Raw genomic sequence first — 16,118 nt, forward strand, 5'->3', positions numbered from 1 at the left:
CAATTTTTGATATATTCCAAATTAAACTTCACTTTTTGAGTAATACATTTCTTTTTCCTTGGTGGTGAAGACATTTTCAAAATCTTACATGCGAGGCTGAATGGTAACTCAAATCAGTGTTTTGACGCATGCGCGGAGCAAATTTCCGGTTAAGCCCCAGTTTCTCTCAAAAGCATTTGTAAAACTACTCTTATACATATAGATTAAAAGAGGCTAAAATGCTTGTTACTGGGCCAACTGTACTAATCGGCTGTAGATCTACTAATATCGTGACCAGCAGTACCGGACCATTTCGGCAACTGCGAATATCAAGACTAGTGCTTAACGGGAAATCGGTTATTTTATTAAAGATTTAAAATAATTGAGGATTGGAAAATTCGTGAATTTTTGGCTTACGGCGTGAATCCGTGAATCGCTGAAAAAGTCATGAAATTCACACCAAATTCGTGAGGGTTGGCAGCTATGGATCATTGATTCAGGATGTTTCATCTTAGTGGGGCAGTCAGAGCTATTGCAGCCTGTGCCCCTCATAATAAAAACTGGTGGAGGAAAGTTGTATGCCCACATTACCTCACAGTTGGTTAAAAGAGCAGATGTGACCTATGCTTTGGGATCAGGGAAAAATGACAAAATGAAATATCAAGTATCAAATGGACAACTCAGTATAAATCAGTTGTCCTCCCCTGATAATGATTCAGCTAGGATACTTAGCTTTCATTTCCAAGAGGTTAATATGAAGAGCATTCTCTTAAAGAATCTACATGCCACTAACCATCACAAGTCTGGTAATAAGAGTGTTACAAAACCTGAGAAACTGGCATTGTAAAAGGTCCACTCCCACAGTGAGTAGGCTGAGGAACTGAAGGAAACTACCTTGCCAAATGATGACTTGTTTCATGCTTTCTCTGAAGCAGAAGCTATACTTTCATGTGTTTGGGAGAAAGATGCCAAGTGTATATGTGTTAAGACTTCCATATCTAGATGGACAAACTGTCAAGAAGGGATAAAGACAGACTTCTCTATATTGAGTATCCACCCTAAATTGTACTGAGGGAAGAAAAGTTATTCAAGTTGTGAACCCAAAACCATACTAACTGAATATTGTGTCATCCAATTATGCCTGCCTTACCTTACTATATATTCTTGAAGGTACAACTTCTTGGCTGATGCCTTCTCCAATGCATGAACAATTTTTGTATGTGTTTGGGAGAAAGATGCTGAGTTTATATATTTTTGGGTTTCCATATCTAGATGGACCAAAATGTTGTGAAAGGACAGGGTCTGACTTCTCTATCTTGATTATTCACTACAAAATGAAGGAAGTAAGGTTGTTATTACTGTGAACCAAACCAAAACTTATTGAATGATTTGTGGTGTGAAATACACAAATGTCGCCATCACTGTGTTCAATGTCCTGAACTTGTAATGAAGCTGAAGGGCTCTGACTGGGGCTACATGAATCAATATATCAAAGTACATGTCAAGATTGACCATGTACTCACAGCATCTCTGTTGCAGGTCTCAAATGCAGTTGGACATGATAACCAGAAATTTTCCTGTTTTTATGATTTTGTACTATCTACAATGCCCTTTACAATGTTTTTGTGTAAAACCATTCCCCCCTTTATAGAATTCCTTGGACTTTCCTTCATACACTGCACTAAAATCCAAATAAACATGTTTACCTAAAAATAATAGTAATTTTAAAATAGAATCTACAATCATAGACAAAAATTAGCTATGTAATATGTTGTTTACAAAAGCAAACATCAATCAGGTAGGCCCAAACTCCTACCAAAACTTATAGACAAATGTCAATCACACAGTACAAATTAAATAAATACACAACACCATAGATGCATTCATGAGGTTATGCCATAAATCAAAAACTAATTTTCTCTTCAGACACATGTAAGTTAAGGAAGTTCTTGGGAAAATCATATCTCTAAGTTTTCAAGTAATGATTATTTATGCATAATTTCCAAACAAGTCAATACATATAATACCTATGTGAGCTGCACGTGAGTCACAGCACATGGCACCAGCAATGTCATAACAACAGGCACAGTGGCACAAGCTGAATTTCTTTATAATTCATGGCATTAAAAATGAATTGGTGTATAGTGAGCGACACCTATATATAAATGGAATAATGTAAACTGCTTGATGAAACAAAAAAGTGTAAAAGTTGACAAGTACAGCACCCAAAACTTTCTTTGGTGAAATTGAATTACCAATCAAATAGATGTGTGACAATAATTAACAGTACAATAACTGCAAAATTATAAATAAATTCACTGGATTCTGCAAAAATGTATGTTTCATATTAAACAATGTTTTAAATTGCTGTTCATGGAAAAAGAAACGTGGAATGTTAAATTTAAGTCATAAATTTTAAAGAATCTAACTAGATTCTCTGGAGGACACCTTAGCACATGGCATTGAAAGTCAAAACTGGTTTAAACCAGATATACTGGTAGGCACCTAGCAGATAGAAAGGGGAGATAACCTGTAAGTGTTGCTTCTTTTTGCCTGTATAATACAGAGAAAGGCACGGCCAATGTGGGTATGTGAGAAAGCTTGCTGGTAGCTTCTTGTGGGTCGGTGGTTCTTTCTTGGCTTTTACCGGGTCCTTCGTTCACCATTTATACTGGCCGCCATGTGTAAACCTATTGTGTGCTGAAAAATGGTGTTAAATCCAATAACAACAACAACAACCAAAAGAGATGCATACAATTATCTACTTGAGTCTAATTGGATCAGTGCTTCAAAAAAAATCAGAACGTAAACTTTATCCAAATATGTGGGTCAGTGACCTACTTTTGAGACGACTATTTGGTACCAAGAAATGCACATAACCATCAAGTTTAATTATTCTAGCATGAACAGTGCTTGAGAAATAAAATTAAAACAGAAAACTTTAACCAAAGTCAGTGAAGTGTGAAATGTGGGTCACTGACCTACCCTGGAGATGATTATGTATCATTTCCCAAAGTTTCATGAGTGTATACATTGTATGTAATCATGAGTGCATACATTGTATGTAATCATGAGTGTATACATTGTATGTAATCATGAGTGTATACATTGTATGTAATCATGAGTGTATACATTGTATGTAATCATGAGTGCATACATTGTATGTAATCATGAGTGTATACATTGTATGTAATCATGAGCTAATCACAAAAAGTTAACCAAGAATGTATAATTAATATTCAGGTATGTGCAAAGTAAACCCCCAACATGCCAATCTCAGAGAGTAAGTTCAATAAAACCCACTCAGAACTCTTGCCAAAAGACATATAAAGAATGAGATACAGTGCAGCTGTACATATTCATACACTATTATATGTGTGAATGCCATCACTTGGGTTTGTACAGTAGATCGGATCTACTTCAAACAGGTGAGCTTACAAATCTGTTTTAAGTTAATCTAGAGCTATTAGTGATGAATGCATTGCAAATGTCCCAGCTATGTATAAATGACTTGGCAGGGTCCTAAACAGAGGAATTTTGTACTAGGAAACAAAGTTAGAAGCATGGACATTCATAACGAGGAATGCTAAAAATTATGGTTCCATCAATATAAAAAGCTGTATGGCAAGCCTTGTTTAACTAATGCTGTGAAACCAAAGTCAGGATTGACAGACAATGAGGAAACCAGAACGTAAAATGATAGCAATCAAACTACTTCAAAGATCCTAAATGAAGTTGAGCTGCAGAAATGAAGATTATAAGGATGCACAATCAAGTGAAGTAACTCCACTAAATGATATTATGGAATGCTGGAAATCAAGCACATTCCAGATCTTATCAACAAAAAGTTACTTGCCAAGTTTAACTAAAATCAAATCATTTTGTAATGCTGCAGAAAGCCAAGTCAGGATAATGGGCAATTGAGGGGCATAACTCCTGTAAATAATGTGGGTAAAGGATGGATATTGAATAAGTCCAAGTGTCTTCAACATAACACTGCGTATCAAATTTGGTTCAAACCCAAGAATAAATGGTAAAGTTATATTCTGGAACCAAAATCAGGAAGACAAACTATCAGTGGGCATAAATCCTGGAAAATGAATTCTGAAATTCAAAGTCCTTCAAAGTCTCATCAATATAAAGCAAAAAGAAAACCATTTTGGCTGAACTCTAATAAAACATTATGTTGTGCAACCAATGAAGTCAGAAGAAATGGCACTTGGGCATCTTAGCTCAATTAAATAACACCATGGAATGCTGGAAATCCAACTTAATGACTCAGCTGAAATTAAAAATCTTGGTAAAGTAAAATTAAAGTCAGAGGGATGGACAATCTCAAGGCATACCTCCTGTAAATGGTACTCTGAAATGCTACATTTAAGCTCACACCAAGACAAATCTGGTTGATTCATGCAAACCTGCAGAAAAAAGTTAGGAGGAAAAGTAATCATGGGTCAAACTCCTCCTAATGAGGTTGTCAAAATTAAACTCTTTTGTTAGGTCTTTTCAAAATAAAATTTTTGTTCAAGTCCAATAATTAATTGCCAGCAATTTTTGTGACGGACAATGTGAATACTATAACCTCTGCCAGTTTCCTAAGTGGGACCCTAATTAAAGCAGCAAGGTTCATTATACCATAGAAGTAAACCTGGTGAGACCCTAATTAAAACAGCAAGGTTCATTATACCATACAAGTAAACCTGGTGAGACCCTAATTAAAACAGCAAGGTTCATTATACCATACAAGTAAACCTGGTGAGACCCTAATTAAAACAGCAAGGTTCATTATACCATAGAAGTAAACCTGGTGAGACCCTAATTAAAACAGCAAGGTTCATTATACCATACAAGTAAACCTGGTGAGACCCTAATTAAAACAGCAAGGTTCATTATACCATAGAAGTAAACATGGTGTGACCCTAATTAAAACAGCAAGGTTCATTATACCATAGAAGTAAACATGGTGGGACCCATATTAAAACAGCAAGGTTCATTATATCATAGAAGTAAACATGGTGGGACCCATATTAAAACAGCAAGGTTCATTATACCATAGAAGTAAACATGGTGAGACCCTAATTAAAACAGCAAGGTTCATTATACCATAGAAGTAAACATGGTGAAAATTACAGCTGCTACCAATTTCCTTGCATTTCTTTTAAAAAGAAATCGAATCCTTGCCGTGTTTATTTGGAATAACTTCTTTCTGTGTTATCTTATTAAAAATCTTTGTTGATGATGACTACCACCTGGTTTGCAGACTCAATGTTTCTTTTAAACTGTCAAAATGTGCACATTTTGATTTGCTTAGTACTTTTAGAGTCTATCAAGAGGGGACATTTTTTAAGAAGCTTGCAGTAAGCATCCTGAATTCTGACAACAATACTTTCTATCCAATAAAAATATCAAAATGTTATAGCCTAAAAGCACAAAGTAAAAATTATCTGGACAAGCTTTAGTAGAGACTCTATTTTACCTGTGTAGTGCATCTCTCATATTTTTGAATCTTCCATCAGATGATACTAATATCTGCAATCGCTCAATCATCTGTTTAGTCTGGGAAAATAATAATAATACTAATAATAATAATAACAATCATAATAACAACAAAAATAATTTCTTCATTTGGTATTAGGGTAATTCGTTTTAACTTTTGAAAGAGGACTCATTGCAAATTAGGTCTTTGATATGGTCTATATTTTATAAAAATAAATGATTTTTTGGGTCCTAATCATCTAAAATTGATTGCAGATACAAGAATACTGAATAAAAGCAACTTGACTATAATAATAATAATAATAATAATAATAACAATAACAATAACAAATCATTTTGAGATCAGACCAGGTCAGCTGCCTTAATCAATCTCTAGGCAAAGCCCTGTTTTCGTAATTTTTTTGGCATGATATAATCTTTAATGTGTTGATGTGCAATTTAAAATGAAAAAAAAAATCTTTGTTAATAGCATCATTTTTCACCCTGCTTCCTGCTTATATTTTATTTAAAATTTAAATATTTTATAATTGCAATTTGATGAGAATATTTTTCTAAAAATAATTTGTTTTGGCAAAATAAATAAATAAATCACTGTTTAATGATAAGAAAGTTTCAGGTATTTAAACTTTCTCTGCAAAGCTAACATATCTGCAAGTAAAATTGCATGTACTGTTAATTCAATGGAGGGGGGATGGTGTACAAACCACAAATTAAAAAACCCAATGAACAATGATCATATTGTGGAAGCACCAGGACCCATATTTCCATCCATAAATTTAAGTACGGACAATAATGTGACTGTTACCATAACAACATAAACTAATACCCATGAAATAAATAAACTTGTAAGTATTTATCTCTGCAACAAACAAATCCTTCTTCAAAGTTAATGTTAAGGAAAAGTACTTTTATATGGCTGAAAAACACAAGATTAAAAATTGTACTGACCTGTTTGGAAAGTTTCTCCCACGTCTTTTTCAATCTATAAACAGAACTGTTGACGAAGGCAGCACAAACCTGTAGCACCCCATTATAGTTATGCATACATCGGCAGATATCAGCAATGGCTGCCCATTTCTCAATGCAGGAAACACGGTCTTGAATGTTTTGTCGACTGATGATTTCAGACACAACCAACCGGCTAACCTAGCAACAAACAGAAGGTGTTCAGAAAGAAACCTACTCAGACACACTGTGTTTGAACAAATGGAGCATGCATTTCCACATTTTAGAAAAACTGTGTACAATTAATTAATCCGAACTTTGCAATTTTTCTTCCATTTTCACACATTAAAATTGTTTACAATTCATAACTATATACACTACACAAAAAGCCTTGATGATCCAACCATATTTAAATTTCCAATTCAAAACATTTATAAATGGAATACAGACTAAAGTAACTAGCACTGAATAACATTTATTTAGTGCTGTGTTTGACCTCTATGTAAAACTCTGACAGCATAAAGTCTGAAACAGGCACTATAGTTGCCTTGCTGAATGTCAGATTAGAATTATTTTCAGGCAGGATCATCAGCAGAGTGTTACAGTGTCCAAGTCAAAACCTTCTGTCAGAAATACTGTTTCAAAAAAGTATTCGTAAAAGAAGATTGTCCAAGCAGCTGTTTTGGGGTTAGACTGGTCTCACTCTTATTGGGCACCAATCACATATTCCAAGAAGCATTTTAGTGAAAACTCCATGGCAATATGGCCATCCAGGAGTGGTAGCCATAACAAGATTTTGATGAGGGGCATTGTGGCAGTCATGTTGGTAGGTAACACTGATATCATTTGTAGTCGGCAGCAACTACTTGATGGAGGAAGTGTTTAGTGAAAACTGCACGTAGATATGACTGTTTATTCTAAAGAAGTGTATGGATATGACTATCACTTCAGAAGGAGTAATGAAAACAAGATTTTGATGATGGTCACAGTGGCAGCCATTTTGTGAGGACAAACTACGTTTTGTAACAGTGGAAACTCCACATCATTAGAAAGTAGTAATGACAAGAACATTAATTTAGGAGTGGCCATAACAACATTTTTAAAGATGGCCACCATATTAATTACACTGAAAATCAAAATAGCACCATTTTTGTTCAGAACCAACTTGATATTATAGAAAGTCTTTCAGTGAAAACCCCATGCTGATATAACTATCCATACTGGAGTGGTAGAAAAAAAAGATGTCAGATTAGCAAAATTTTTATTAAAAACCAACTACACAGTAGTCTCTTAATGAAAGCGTCATGCAGATTTAACCATCCATTAGTAAATGATATTATAAAACATTTTTTTATTCCAGATGGCCATCATGGCATACAATTTTAAGGGTCATATCACCACCAATTTCATTTAGATCCACTCAAATATCATAGGAAGTTGTTTGGTGAAAACCCTATCTCAGTATGGTGATCAGTTTAGAGGCAGTAGATTTTAAAGATGGCCACCATGGTAGCTAAGTTGGACATATATTGGTCAACTTTCCATGAATCAGATAACAAGATTTTTAAGATGGCTATCAATTGACAGCGATGTTGATCATAACCATTCCCATTTAAGACCATCTACATACCAGATCGACATCATTTCCATTTAGGACCAACTGGTTATCATAAGAAGTCTTTAAGTGAAAACCCAATGTTGGTAGGACCATTTGGAAGCAGTAGTAAGATTTTCAAGATGGCTACCATGGAATCTAGGCTATATCTTCAATTAGAATTGACATAACCTCAGGATGAAACTATGTGCCAATTTTCTAGTAGATGAGAAATAACACATCTGCACCAATAACAGACTTGCACTAATGGACAGATGTTACATGGATACATGAATGTATCCATTTATGTATGGTATTTAAAGACACATCAGCACAATCATGGCTATATAGTGCAGAGTAAATATAATGCTGTAAAAATATAAAGATAATACAGAGAAACAAAATTGTTAACCCGTTACCTCATAGGGTATATGGCTTTTTAACCCTTTGATATACATGCATCAAAATTACCCAGTGCAGTGCACTAAAAACAGAACACCTGTTACCTATTTGACTCCATACACATAAGCCTGCCTGTTAACTGTAAAGCAGTGTAGTATATATGTTCAACATCAATTTTTAACCATTTTACATTTTTGGTACACATATATTATGTATGGAATGATTTAAGAGTAATATCTGAAGGTAGCACTACAAAAATCTGCTCAAAATGGCTGATGTTTACAGATGCTGTTGAAAGGCTTCCATGAGAATGGTCTTGAGGCATCAAAAGGTGCTTCATGTAAATCGGGTTGAGGTGTCAAAAGATGCTTGCATGAGAATGGAGTAGAAGCATCCAAAGGTGCTTGCATGAGGTAAAGGGTTAAAATCTTCAGTAAAATAAACCCCTCAAAATAAAAGGAAATGTGTACCAGAACTGTCATTAGTAATACTTTTCCCCTTGTCTGATTAGAGTTTGGGATGAGCCGAGGCTTGAGCTCGAGGCTCGATAATTTTGGAGCCTTTTCGGGGACTCGAAGCTCGAGGTCGAAGCTCAACGAGCTTTGAGCTTATGCCTAGAAAAATTCTCCGCTTTTTGATATTATCGGACCGGACAAACCCATGCGATAATTAATTGACTGTGGGAATGAGTGGCTTTAAAGATTCACATGGCCTACGCTTCCCCATGTGTTGGTCGACCAGTGGGCGGTCGTTGCCTTGCAATTGTCATCACTGGGGGCTCCTAAGATAATAATTCCGACTATTATGATTGCGGCTGATGGGGAGAAGGGTTTTTTCAACTTCTGCAAGCGAGAGAACCAGTGAACTTCTCAAGCGTTTGGCCTGACGATGAGTGGTGCCGGAGGGGCAGTAGGCGCACAACTGACGCCCGAGGGATTTCTTTTAAACTGATTTTTGAACAGTTCAAACAACATAAATGTGTTATCAGCGATTTTTCATATTGTATCTGCTCTTTGTTTGTTAATTTTTACTTATATTTTATTTCTAAAGCAGTAGTGATGGCAAAAAATAAGAAATCAGCTGTTTGGACTTATTTTAACAAGCATGAAAAGGATAATTTCGCAGCTTGCAATGAATGTAAGCAGACAATTTCATGTCCACAAGGAAACACTTCAACAATGCATTGACATCTGCTTAGCATTCATCATATTGACGTCAACAAGGATGAGTCTGAAATAGAGCTGAAGAAAATGAGAACAATGGATAACTTTGTTGTCAAAACTTCACTGGAAGAAATAGTCTCGAAACTCGCTGCAGTCGATGGATTCTTGATTCAGAAAGTCACTCATTCAGAATTTATTTGTCAATTGGTGTCATTAAGAGGATTGAAGCTACCTGCTGATGAAAGATCGGTGATGGCCCTTATTTGCGATTTTGAAGAAAAAGTGAAACAACAAGTCATACAGGACATTAAGAAAGAACTCTCAGAATCAAAGAGATTTTCAATATCATTGGGCGAATGGACAAGTATTGGAAATCGTCAATTTCTCAACATCAACCTTCATATGGTCTCGTCAAAATGTATTAATCTTGGTCTTGTCAGAATTTATGGAAGTTGTAATGCTGAAAGAATGAACAAGCTCGTTGAGGAACATCTTAATTCTTTTGGTGTCTCATTCAAACAGGATATTGTTGCCTCTACCGGTGATGGAGCAAGTGTCAAGATCAAGTTCGGAGAAAAATCGCCCGCTCTGTATCAAGCCTGCCTTGATCAGGGATTGCATTTGGGTATTACAAAAACTTTTTACAGAGAAAATTGCCCAGGTCAAGGAATTTCAGTTTTTTCACGCGAAGAAACTGGACAGACTGATGATTTCGATGAAAGCGACAATGAATTGAGTGCTGAAGAAGTTGAGATACAAAGCGAATCATGGAAGGAACATATAAACACTGTGAGAGAAATCGTTAAGTTTTTCAAAGGCTCAGCCATACGATCAGATGCGTTTAAAGCTAAAAGCTCAGAAAAATTTAACAAAGAACAACAGCTGTCCCTTGACTGCAAAACTAGATGGAATTCCATGCTAAAAATACTAGAAATTTTTATGAAATTATACGATGTCACCAATGAAGTGCTGAGTGAAATCGGATCGGAGCATCTCTTAACTAATTTGAACATAGAATTATTGAAATCCATAGTTTTGGTGTTGAAACCGGTTGAGGTTACTCTTAATGCTATGAGCAAAAAAAAAGCTTTTCTGAGAACCGCTCATGTTGCTATTAGCTTCATGAGGGAAAAATTTTCTGCACAAGGAACAGAGATCAGTCGTACTCTTTTAGAAAATATTGATCATTACATCGACGGTAGAGTTAATCAACAACTTATGGATCTTATGATTTCTCTGCACCATTTGGATAATGTTCCATCTAAAACTTCTATTGAATTAGCAACAAATTTGATGAAGCGGCTATTTCCATCGGCAAATACTGCAAATGAAGAAGCACATGATGAGAAAATAACAATTAACCATAATGAGCTCTCACCTGAAGATGAACTTAGATTTCGATTCGAAGCTTCTAGCACTCAGGGATCTCTTCAAACCGATCGATTTAAGAAATTACGCCAAGAATTTTCCTTGTCAAAAAGTAATGGTGAACTGACTGAAAATTTGAGGCGATTATCAGATGCCATCAGTACAATCAATTGATTCAGAAAGAGCATTTTCAGTTGCTACTAATTTCTGTACAAAATTGCGATCAAAGTTATTGGATAACTCTCTGCATGCTCTTGTCTTTTTGAAATACTATTATATTAACAAGAATGATGTTTAAATAAATTATAAAGAAAATTATTTTTCGTACTACTCAAGCTCAAAAAAATTATTGAGCTCGAGCTCGAGCTCACACGAGCTTCAAATCCCCGAGCTTTCCTATACTCTATGTCTGATAATGTGTCCAAATATATTTTATGAAAAATTAATAATTCTAATGTGCTCTGATGTTACTCACAAGTGAGTTAGGCAACTAGGTTGTATTATATCCATGGTTTCACATAAAGAATACCAACAACAGTTTCTATGCTCTTGTAAATTACTGCCACTGTTTATAAATGTATAGCCACATTAGATGCACATTTTGAATTTAGTCATCATTTTTTATATGAATGACATCCATCATTTTGCTCATTTTCCCTCAGAGTAATCATAAATGGCAATGGTAAATAAACGCAATAGGCTCATTCCTGAAAAACTGAAGGCCTCTACACAGGAAATAAAGAATAACTTGATTCTTAATGTAGTGTTGTTGTTGTTATAGGGTTTAATGCCATTTGTTGGCACAAGATAGGCTATACATGGCAGCCAGTATAAATGGTGGAGGAAGAACCTGGGAAAACACCAGAAAGAACCACCAACCCATGAGAAGCTACTGGCAAGCTGTTTCAATTACCTATATTGGCCGAGCCTGAGACTCGAACCCATGCAGACAGAGGTGAGATGGCAGTGATCCATAATGGTGAGCGCTTTAGACCACTTGGGACCTCCTGTAAATGTGTACTGAAAATGACATTTTCTTTTGCCCTCACTGCATACTAGTTCATAACTAGAAATTATTTAGATAAGACAATAGAGTACCAAAAAAGGGTGACCCCTTGGAGAAAATCATAGCCAGCAGAATGGTAAAAAAAATGCTGGAAAGACCTGTCAGAAAAGCTTGCTTTACATTTACTGTAATTAAAGTGGTTTCAAGATCGAATTCCATTCATCACAAGTAAATGAATATGCCTAAAGCACGTAAGTCTATGTTCAAACTTAAAAGTTTTCCAATCAGCTTAAAAATCATACTTTGTTTCCAGATATCTGGATTATTAACAGGACCCTGAAAGACACAAGGTGAAAAGTAAATTGCTAAATTTCTTTAAAAGGTATATGAAAAAATAAGATAAAGGTGAAATAGGAAACATCCTTGAAATAATGCATCTAAAATTTTATGTCAACTATATTCACAAAAAAAGTCCAAAATTTTGTCTAGAAATACGTCATTAAAATGTTTCTTGATTGATACACTCAATATGAATGTGCTCTACTGGCACTGTATGCTGGCAAGGACTGTACTTGGGTTACAGTTCACTTTGCAGGAAGCATGCATACATCAATTACGTCTTAGATGCAAGTGATACAAATCAAATCCCCTCATCTCTTTGTTCTATATAAATGATGCCACCCTCCAGTAAATAGTTTGATGTGCCTAAGCTTGTTTGTGGAGTTTTCATTCCATCTTTTAATAAGCAGATAGAACTTGCCCATTAATGTAATACTAATTACTATATGACTGGACTCTTCCCTTCAGAAACAATGACTGCAATGAAAGCTTTGGCTGCTTTATTGGCATCATCCTTATTCTCAATGCCAATGTGATTAGGCAGCCAACTGTACGGTACATTTTTTTAGATTTTATATCCAGTTCATGTTTCTGTAAAACCCAGGATGTTGACTGAATGCTGGATGACGAGTTTTGAAGGTTGCTTGCAAGGAAGCAAATAATAAAAGGTTTCATTTTCCACAAATGCTGGAAAGTAAAAAATTTCTCAGGATTCTATGTCTGTATAATTTAGCAGCTGCATGTCCAATGATCTTATCTCTGACTGATAGATCACAGACTCTATTGGTAAGATTGATAGATCACAGACTCTACTGGTAAGATTGATAGACTACAGACAACAATTAAGTTGATAAAAATTATGTGCAGGGAAAATTTTAAAAAATATACTTATCATATGGAACCTAAAATGACAATTTTAGTTCCTGTGATCTTGACCTATTAACTCTGGCCTCTGAAATCAATAGGGAGGTGCCTCTGATCAAGTGTGACTAGCTATAAAGTTTATTGAAATTTGGACCCAGAAAACCTGAGTTCTTGAGCAGGGAAAATAAAATAAAAAAGTAATAAATAATATTGCTTTAAGTGAGCTTGACTTTTTCATCTCTCTGCCCCCAAATCAATCGGGAGCTGCCACTGTCCATGTGTAGTCTACCTATAATGTCTCATGAAAATCTGACCAAGATGACTGGATTTATAATTCAAAGAGGAAAATCACACTGTCATCTAAAGTGACCTTGAATTTGAACCTAGCAGAACCAAATTACCCATTTTTTAAATGTATTTTTGTGTACCTTTTAATTTTTTGTACACAATCCAGTTATCAAAATAATAATTATTTAAAGGTGTCATAATTTTTTGTACATATCACTTTGTATTTTTTTAAATCCATTCAATTATCGACATAAAATTTCTACTCAGAAGATTTATCTTTGTTAAAAAGGTCAAAAGTACCGTATTGCCATTTTGTTTTTACAAAAATTAATAATTAATTGTTTGTGGAAAAATACAATGATTGATGCATAAGTTGTGTTATTGTCATTACAATATCTACTAGTGTTTATTAACAAATGGACAAAGGATTTCACAAAACACACCTTTAAATATTATCGTTAATTAGTTCTCCTTATTAAGTCCATCACCGTAACAAAACACCATGTGGATTTTAAAATTAGTTCAGAAGCCCTTTCATGTTTTCTTATCCAACAAAAATTATGTGTCAGTACATGCTAAAGTGAAGACCACAGAACTATTGGTCAAATAGTCTTATTGTTTCATTATAGTCATATAAACATAAAATATAAAAACCTTGTCATTTTCTATCATAAATTTGAAAGTCAAGGATTCTGTTAAATCAATTCTTATATATACATATCCTATCTATTAAGTGCTTGTACTGTTTTGTCTTGGATATAATTAACATTTTATTGCAAATCTATTCTATGATATACCCCTCTATTGTTATCTTTATTGGAGAGTTTGAATAACAAGTAATGCGTATGATCACTTGTCCTTATAACATCTGCTGCATGGACAATGGTTTCAAAAGCAAATCGACATATTTCATTTCCCTAAAGAGAGCTCATTTCCCTACTGGCAGCGTCACTGATTTGACCTCTTCTGTTGATTCTTGCCCTCAATCAGGTTTCAACTGGAATAACCAAAGTGCTAAGCATTTTTAATTACCATGTAAACAACACTGCATAGCCATGTGGTTGTTGTGACAATGTATCATAATTAACCCTTTACCTCATAGAGCATAGTGACAAAGTGCAGCACGCTATAAATAGAACACCTGTTACCTAGCAGACTGCATACCCATAGGCATGCCTGTGATTTGTTAAGCAATGTAGTGGTGTTACGTTTAACAGCAGTTTTAACCATTTTACATTTTAGGTAGACAGCTATTATATGTGGAAAATTTAAGAGTAAAGTCCGATTGTTATAGCTGTGTAATTATTTTTCACAGAAGAATATTTTATGTGCTTTAAAATCGAGAGAGAACTCGTTCACCGTAATGTCAGTGAGGCCGCGTGACCGACCGTAGCTGCCATTTCCCATACTCGAAATTTACATGTTTTTCGTCTGCGTCTACATCACTAAGTCATCTGAATTTGATAATCAATAAAAACTAATTGCTGCTTACATAAATATCAGAGCCTTTACGTAAGTTATTGAATCTTTCGTGGTTGTGATTCTAATTGTGAAAACATCGTACGTACTGAATGAAATCCTGCCTGTGAACTGTTAAGCAATGTAGTGTATGTTACGTTTAACATCAATTTTAACCATTTTACATTTTTGGTACACATATATTATATGTGGAAAAATTTAAGAGTAAAGTCCGATTGTTATAGCTGTGTAATTATTTTTCACAGAATAATTTTTTTATGTGCTTCAAAATTGAGAGAGAATTCATTCACCGTCATGTCAGTGAGGCCGCGTGACCAACCGTAGCTGCCATTTCCGATACTCGGAATTTACAAGGTTTTCGTGTTTGTCTACATCACTAAGTCATCTGAATTTGATAATTTATAGAAACTAATTGCTGCCTACATCAATATTAGAGACTTTACATAATTTATTGAATCTTTCGTGGTTGTTATTCTAATCGTGAAAACATCGTATGTACTGAATGAAAACCGCGGCTGCCATTTTGGAGAGTGGAGATTACGACCCAGTTACTTTAAATAGCAGATATCGACCAGTGCATGAATAGTGACCACATGATCTGACGTAATTGTCATTTGCAGAAATGAATGTAGTATCTAATAGGTGGGTTTTCCCCAAAGGTGGCGCTATGAAAACTAGCTCAAAATGGATGATGTTTACAGCAGGCGTCGAACGGTGCTTCCCCGCGAATCTTGTAAAGGCATCAAAAGGCGCTTCCATGTGAATGGAGTAGAGGCGTCCAAAGACGCTTGTATGAGGTAAAGGGTTAAAACAAGGATGAATTGTTGATTTAGTGGTGTTTATTGATAATGGAATCTAGTAGGGTCATAATACATGAGGATTACACAATCGTCAGGTAACTGAAAATACAATCTTTTTTCTCTTTGCAAAAGCTAAAAATAAAAACCGCCATAATAAATACAGTATTGTACACTGACAAAATTTTGTTTCATCTCTCTCTTGCACACTCACACTTGCTCATGCATATTAAATAAAACGTGATTTCAAGTTCTTTTTTTTTTTTTGTTTGTTGCAATTTGATAAGGAGATTATTGTTGCTGTAAAAATACAAGTTGTACTTAATTTCTTGAAAATTAGGACTCATATCGTTGCGTACAATTTACCAATAAATAATACCCATAACTAATACATGTTC

General features: G+C 34.9%; 1 pseudogene across 1 annotated transcript in view; it reads right to left on the bottom strand.

Annotated features, from left to right (window-relative positions):
• LOC149802312 (ras-specific guanine nucleotide-releasing factor 1-like) overlaps positions 1-16,118 on the bottom strand; it is a 117,005-nt pseudogene that overhangs the window by 15,353 nt on the left and 85,534 nt on the right. Inside the window, exons 16-17 of the transcript XR_016420812.1 lie at positions 6,424-6,621; positions 5,456-5,535 (exon numbers count right to left, since the gene is read on the bottom strand). The product of XR_016420812.1 is annotated as a ras-specific guanine nucleotide-releasing factor 1-like (transcript). The remainder of the gene's footprint in view (positions 1-5,455; positions 5,536-6,423; positions 6,622-16,118) is intronic.

Source organism: Sinohyriopsis cumingii, chromosome 4 (assembly GCF_028554795.1).
Source record: "Sinohyriopsis cumingii isolate HCF-2022 chromosome 4, ASM2855479v2, whole genome shotgun sequence".
Taxonomy (NCBI): Eukaryota; Metazoa; Mollusca; class Bivalvia; order Unionida; family Unionidae; genus Sinohyriopsis; species Sinohyriopsis cumingii.